Here is a 7,158-nt window from a genome sequence, read left to right on the forward strand (position 1 = left end):
GTGCTAAACACGTGTTACTCAGTCCTCAGACACTCCCGTGAGTTCAGTTTAAGAATTCCCATTCCACAGAACGTGGAAAGGGTGCTCCAACAATTATGTTGCTGCAGATTAGCTCATTCTCAATCTAACCAATAAACATGACCCCAGGGTAGAATGTAAAGTGATTTAAATGGAACACCTGCCTTACAGAAGATCCTTTCCACTCAGCATTTGGGAGGGGAGAGGATTTTTTTATCCAATTTGGATGGCTAATTAGTTATCACAATGACTGAGGAATGGGAAGGTGCCACTGGCATTTAGCGGAAGAAGTCCAGGATGCTAAAACATCCTATGCTCTAGAGAACGATGCTCTAGTCAAGAAACATGAGAACTGTATGCCCCTTGGCTCCCCTATCTCTATAGTGTGGACATCACCTGCCTCATCAGCTTATAATGAGGATTGAATGACTCACCATCTGAAAGGTACCAGTTCCCACAATTTAGCAGAAGCTGTCAGTGCCCCAACCATACCCTTTGGCTATGTACTGTTTCTGAGCAGGCTGGCCTGACCTCCACCAGCCAGCATCTGTATCTCCCTTTCCACAAGTTTTTCTGGCCATGAAAGCACATCAGAACCTCCCATCACGAGACAAACTCAAGGCAGCCTGGGGCCCTCCACCAGTGGCTGGTGGGAGTTGGTGTATAAACACGCAGCTACCTCACTCTTTGGAGAGACAGAGCTGAGACTCATGTTCTGCACTGTTTACAGAGTTCCCCAGTAGGATTAAACTCCAGTTTCCTACAGTGGTAACCAGCTTCCTTTCCTTCTCTCTCAAACTCACCAGTCTCTATGGTGCTCTCTGGGACCATTTCCCAGTTAAACCATTTGCTTACAAATCCCTGTCTCCAAGTTGCTCCTCAGGAAGCTGAATCTAAGACACACAGTGAACTGTGACCCCCTTACTTCTGTGCCCTGGTTAGTTTGTATGTTTTTTTTCAACCTAGAGCGCCCATTATGTGTGTGTCTTCTTGTGCAGGTCTGCTCATTTTAATAACTGTGTACTGTGAATTATGTTGGTTCCTCTCTCTGGCTCGTTAGCAACATTATTGAAAATTGGGTAGGGAGGGCAGCCCAGGAAACCTCACAAACAGGAGGTGATTCTTTCCCAGACAATGCAGGCACTGCCATTTCTGCTTTGGGACTGAGAAACTCCCCCACCCCCAGCCCCCACCAGCCAGGAAGAAGAGTGGATCCTTGTGGTACAACAGCAAAAGGGACGTGCAGGTCCCAGGAAGCTCAGAGAGCTATGTTTGGGGAGGCCTCTGTCTGACCTCACATAAGCAACAGAGCTGTACTGCCCAAATAGTCCCTCCTGAACACAGCAGGGCTAGAAGCTGGCTTGGGAGAACATCAGAAGAGGATGAGGGCCCTGCCCTTGAGAAAGGAACCAAAGCACTAACTAAAGGGACAATCAAGCAACTGTGCAACCCAAAACCCACGATTCCCCATAGTTCACAATGAACAGCACAGCTGCATTTAGGCAGTGCTTGTTTCAAAGCTGGTCCTTTGCCTCTTCTTTTTTTTTTTTTTTTTTTGAGAAAGGGTATGGCTCTGTCACCCAGGCTGGAGTGCAGTGGTGCAATCTCATCTCCCTGCAACCTCTGCCTGCCAGACTCAAGCGATCCTCCCACCTCAGACTCCTGAGTGGCTGGGACTACAGGCGGACACCACCATGCCCAGCTAATTTTTTGTCGAGATGCGGTTTCGCTGTGTTGCTCAGGCTGGTCTCAAACTCCTAGGCTCAAGCAATCCTCCTACCTCGGCCTGCCAAACTGCTGCAATGGTCCTTTGCCTCTCGAATTTGTGCCTAATTTACTTTCATTCCCACCCCTAGAGCTGTTTTATGTCTTCCAAGTTTATGCCCTTCATGGGGAAGTGAAGCCACATCCAAATGGTTGGGGAAATGTCCTGAAGAGCTGAATATCTGCCACCTCACCTGCATGGCTCTCGTGCTCGCAGCCAGGCCGCAGGACTCCAAAGCCACCCCTGGGAACCTCTGAGCCCTTGTTGCCTATGATGTGCGGTGGACACTTAAGGAAATTGCCAATGGACAAATCTGGTCATCTCACATTGACCTGCTTTGCTGTATAATCCATCGGCTCCAGGCCTGCCCTGCACTTACCCTCAACGAGTCCGTGAGCAAGACACCTCAACTGCTAAAGTCTCACATTCTGCAAGTGCAAAGTAGGATTCTTTTTTTTTTTTTTTTTTTGAGATGGAGTTTTGCTTTTGTTTCCCGGGCTGGAGTGCAGTGGCATGATCACTGCTTACTGCAACCTCTGCCTCCCAGGCTCATGCAATTCTCCTACCTCAGCCTCCCAAGTAGCTGGGATTACAGGCGTGTGCCACCACACCTGGCTAATTTTTTTTTTTTTTTTTTTTTTTTTTTTTTTTTAGTAGAGATGGGGTTTCACCATGTTGGCCAGGCTGGTCTCGAACTCCTGACCTCACGTGATCCACCCACCTCGGCCTCCCAAAGTAAGATTCTAATCATAACCACTCCTTAGCGTCATTTTGAGGATTAAATGAGATAATATACAGAAGCAGCAGACATGAGTTCCTGATGTGTAGGATCCAACTAATAAACATTAGCCAGGAGTAAGAAATAGCTTGAGCAGCAATGGTCACAGCAGCAACAGAATGGTAGGGGTAGTTAAGAGCTTGGAATCGGCTGCTTTCCTGTATCCTCTCTAGCAGCTGGCACAAACTCTGCACAAAGTGCACACTCAATAAATATTTGCATGAAAGCATTGAGTAAACCAAGCCAGGCTGAAGATGTTTAAAGCTACTATTTACTGTGTCCTTATCAGATACCAGGCCCTGGGGTGAGCACATCATTTAGATTTCCTCACATGATCTTTTTAAATCACTCCCCGGCTTCTGTGGTTTCCTTCCATGGGGAGCGAGCTCAGCCTGCTGAGACACTCCCGGCTCTTCACCTCAGCACATCTTTAGTGGGAGAAGCATCTGAGTGGGGAATTGGGAGGAGAAACTGGGCATGCACGGCCCTCCCTCTTCCCACCACCTCCTCCCCTTTGGGGGCTTCATTGTCTCACTCTATGAGCTTTACAGGGGCTGTGAAGATCCAGGAATCCTGGCGGCCAGGTAGGTCTGTGAACTCTGGGGCTACACGTCAGGGAATCCCCTGGCCTGTAGAGGTAAGCTACGTGTTATACAACCTGGCCTTTGTTGTAAGGAAGGTGATTTGGGACCTCCATATGCTGGCTCTTTTATCTTATTCAAGAATTGGTTCAGACCCAGGTGGGGAAGGGTGGTACTATCTTTCGACTCCCTATAACGTAATTCCTATACCAACTCCACAGGTGAGTAACAGCATCCCGTATTTCCCCATGTAGTAGGTTAAATGACTTGCCCAAGGTCACACAGGTGAGCTACCATTCAGACCTGGGTGTGTTTAACGCCAAAGAATGGCTCACACCTGTGCTGTCCCTGGAATGTTGCTGTGCCCACAAATCACCAGCTGAAGCACGCATTGCCAGTCTCATGAGAAGAGGCAAAGAGGGCCATTTACCTAGGAGACCTAGACCTGAGCCTGCCGGATGTGCTTCCCGTTAGCCCTCGACGACAGTCATTCCAGCTGGCTCCCTTCATGGGCGGGGTCTTGCTGGAAGCTTTCCTCCCACTCTCAGGACTTTCGCCCATCTTCCTGTTTGCTTCTCCTCTCCACTTTTCTCGTTATTTGGCAAAAAATATCCCAAGCCCTGAAAGACATGTAATTCCCAGAGCTTCTTCCCTGAGCATGTTCAAGTCTCTCCTGGTTGGCTCTTTTATTATTTCTTTCATTTATTCCTGGAAGCCCTCATGATGACATGGGTTTCAGACTCTACTTATTTCCCAAATGACTTGTTGGCACTGCTGTGTGGCACTGGGGTCAGTAAGGGAATGCACCCTCACCTCTTCTCTATAAAATGCCTCCTTTGGTATCTTGGCAGATATTCTCACATGCCACATTCCACCAGGTGTCTGTAGAGGCAAGGAAGTTAGAGTCTGGAAGGGTCTCTACCTCCTCCTCCTTTTCCTCTCCCTCCTCCTGGTTATTCTTCTACTTCTCTCTCAAACAACTGCCTAGTTGTCTGCATTTGAAATACAGTACCTGGTTGTAAACTCCAGAGATTTGGAACTCAAGGGGACCCTGCTTTTCTAATATTATAGATGAGGAATTAAGGCACAGAGAGGTTAAGGGACTTGCCTGAGGTCACACAGCAAAATAGTGGCTGAACTAGACTAGACTGTCAGTTTCTTGACTCAGTCCAGTGCTCATCTCAGAATGCCGTTTGGTTAAATTGGTCCACTGGGTTTATAGTGCTAAGAACCACATAGTTAAGTGAAGCAAGCACATCCATTCCCTACCTTACTGAAAGCCAGTTCTATCAGATCTGTTCTGTTAGAGTCTGACCGTGTCAACTCCCTCTCTGCCCTTCATTCACTTTTCTTACCATTGTGCAAAGCTAGTTCCCGCCCTGGGACCTTGGCACTTGCTGTCCCCTTGAGGTGAACACTCCTCTCAGATCTTCCAAAGCTCTCTCCAGATTGTTCAGGTCTCCGCTCAAGTGTCCCCATCTGACCTAAAACTGTCCCCTCCTCTATCATTCTCTGCCTCCTTCCCTGCTTTGAAATTTAGAGCACTTACCACTCTCTGAAATATTGTTTGTGCTTGTCCTCTTGTCTTGCCTGCCTCCCACACAGAAATGTAAATTCCACACAGGCAGGGACTTTGCTTTGCTCACCACTGTATCCTCAGCACCTGGCACTTGGTAGATGATTGATAAGAATGAATTTGTTTGCTATTAAGATATTATGGATTAATAGTGGTTAGGACCAAAATATACCACAGAGGACAGGGTGACAGGCAACCCAGATGGCTGCCATGGGACCCAGGAGGAGATTACACATCCTGAATCTAGACGTGGCAACACTGTTCTGAGTGCATTGGATTTTCAACTTCACAAAACCAAACACTCTGCAGAGCACAGCATACCTGGCTCCTGAGGGAAAAGAGCAGGGTAACATCTCCTCCAATTCAAGGTCAACAGGCTAAAATGCAGGCACCGGTTTTGGTCGTCTCTCTTGCAAGGAACTGCTCTCCTCTCTCCTTTTTTCTGTCTATTAAACTTTCAGCTCCTTAACCCACTCACATCTGTCCAAGTTCTGAATTCTTTCTTGGCAAGAGACTACGATCCCCATGGTATATACCCCAGACAATGTAGCTGTTTCAGTTGGGTGTTCTCATCAGGGATCGAGATGAGAATGGAAGGTAGAATCATTGGTGTGAGTCAAGGAAACTTATTTTGAACTAATTATGGCCTTTAATAATTGAGTAAGGTATACTCCTGTGAACAAAATTTGGAGCATGTTTGTTTCTCTCTACCTGGTTCCTCCAGAATTTGGAAACCATCTACTCACCGTTCTTATTCCTGTGAATCAAGTGGTGATCTGCAGCTTGGAAGAAACAAAAAGTGATGCAACATCTGGTGGAGGCAAACCAGTGTTACAAGCCATTGGAATGGCTGACAGCAATCAAACTCCAAACAGTGCTGCAGACCAAACCACGCATGGACACGCCTTTCTTCCGAGGACCCTTAGATCAACCCCAGGAGGAGCCCCAAGTGCTGTTCCCCACATTACGCCCCTTTTCAGTAGGAAGTAGCCAGGAAGAGTCATCACCGAACACCCCCTAACACCAGTTAGTGTTACCACTCCAGAGGGGGGAATGATATAGGAGTTAAGAAGAAATCACTTAGGCAAATAGTAAGGGTATGTGAGTCCTCAGTAAGGCTTTTCTGTTTAATGAAAAGCAGCTGCAAACCATTTTCTAACAAAGAACCGCCTGTAAAGTCTAGCTGCAGACATAGCTGGGAGCTTGCACAGGTGAATGCCAGCAAGAACTAGGAACTAGACATGTTCAAGATGGTGGCCCCACCTTCCCTTCTCTGTCAGCCACGTGTAAAGAGCAAACAAGATGGTGGCGATCAACTGGAAAGCCCATTTGCATAATAAGATTAGGATGGGGCAACCTGCCTTCCCCATGTGCTATGTAAATGTCATACCTGATCGAACCAATCTGTGAGCCCAACATAAATCAGACACTGCCTTCTCCAGCCTGCCTATAAAATCTGCCCTGGCACACTGCCTTTTCCTTTGCAGACCTTTCTCTCTCTCTCTCTCTCTCTCTCTCTCTCTCTGGCAAGGAGAGAGAGAGAGACTGTCTAATAAACTTCCACTGTTTAACCCAAAAAAATAAAATAAAATAAAATGCAGGAACCTGGCAGACCTCAGAGGAGCCCAGGCCTGATCAAGGTGCTCCTTCCTGCCTCCTGTTCTTACCAGATAACTGATTCTCTCTGTGATGAGATGCACACTTCCTGGGATCCCATCCCCTCACAAGGATTCCACAACTTATCAGAACACATGGTTGCCCTTTTCTCCCACTCACCATCTGAGAACCACATGTTGTTGGCAATCCATCTTCCACCTACAAAAATAAGAAAGTAACTGACACCCTCAGGTGTGGAGCCCTGTTAACCCAGAAGTCAGCAAAGAAAAATGATTTGCCTTCTGATCATGGAATGTGGGATATCAGTAAGCAAGGGGTATAGTTTCAGGTCTAGTGGTCTCCTTTGCTTAACCTCTAGCCTCACAAGCCAATAAAAGTCACAGAAATCCTTCCCCTGCCTCATTAACCCCTCGGTCAAGTGAGGAGGCAGTCGCCCCCCACACCAAGGTAGCCTTATGCTTTCCTGTCCTGCACTAGCACTGAGATACTCAGATGGTACCCAGACCTCATCCTGCCATTAGCCCAAGCCAGGAACAGCTCTGTCTGTGGAGAGAGTAGAAGGCAGTCAAGTGCTTGGGATACACCGTCTCTATTCTACAGTGTAACCTGAGAACCCCAAAATGCCCTGAGGCAGCCCAATCCTGCCCATCCCTCAAAGATGGCTTCAATATTCATGTTTTATCATATTATATAATTTTTTAATTAATAGAAAAGGAATGTTAACACAGGTCATCTGGATCCAGAGCTCCATGCTCTTAAGTTTTTAAGGCTATGAATTTTCCTCTTAATATAGCTTTGACTACATCCCTTAGTTTGCAGTTTG

Source organism: Pan paniscus, chromosome 15 (assembly GCF_029289425.2).
Source record: "Pan paniscus chromosome 15, NHGRI_mPanPan1-v2.0_pri, whole genome shotgun sequence".
In the NCBI taxonomy this organism is placed as follows: domain Eukaryota; kingdom Metazoa; phylum Chordata; class Mammalia; order Primates; family Hominidae; genus Pan; species Pan paniscus.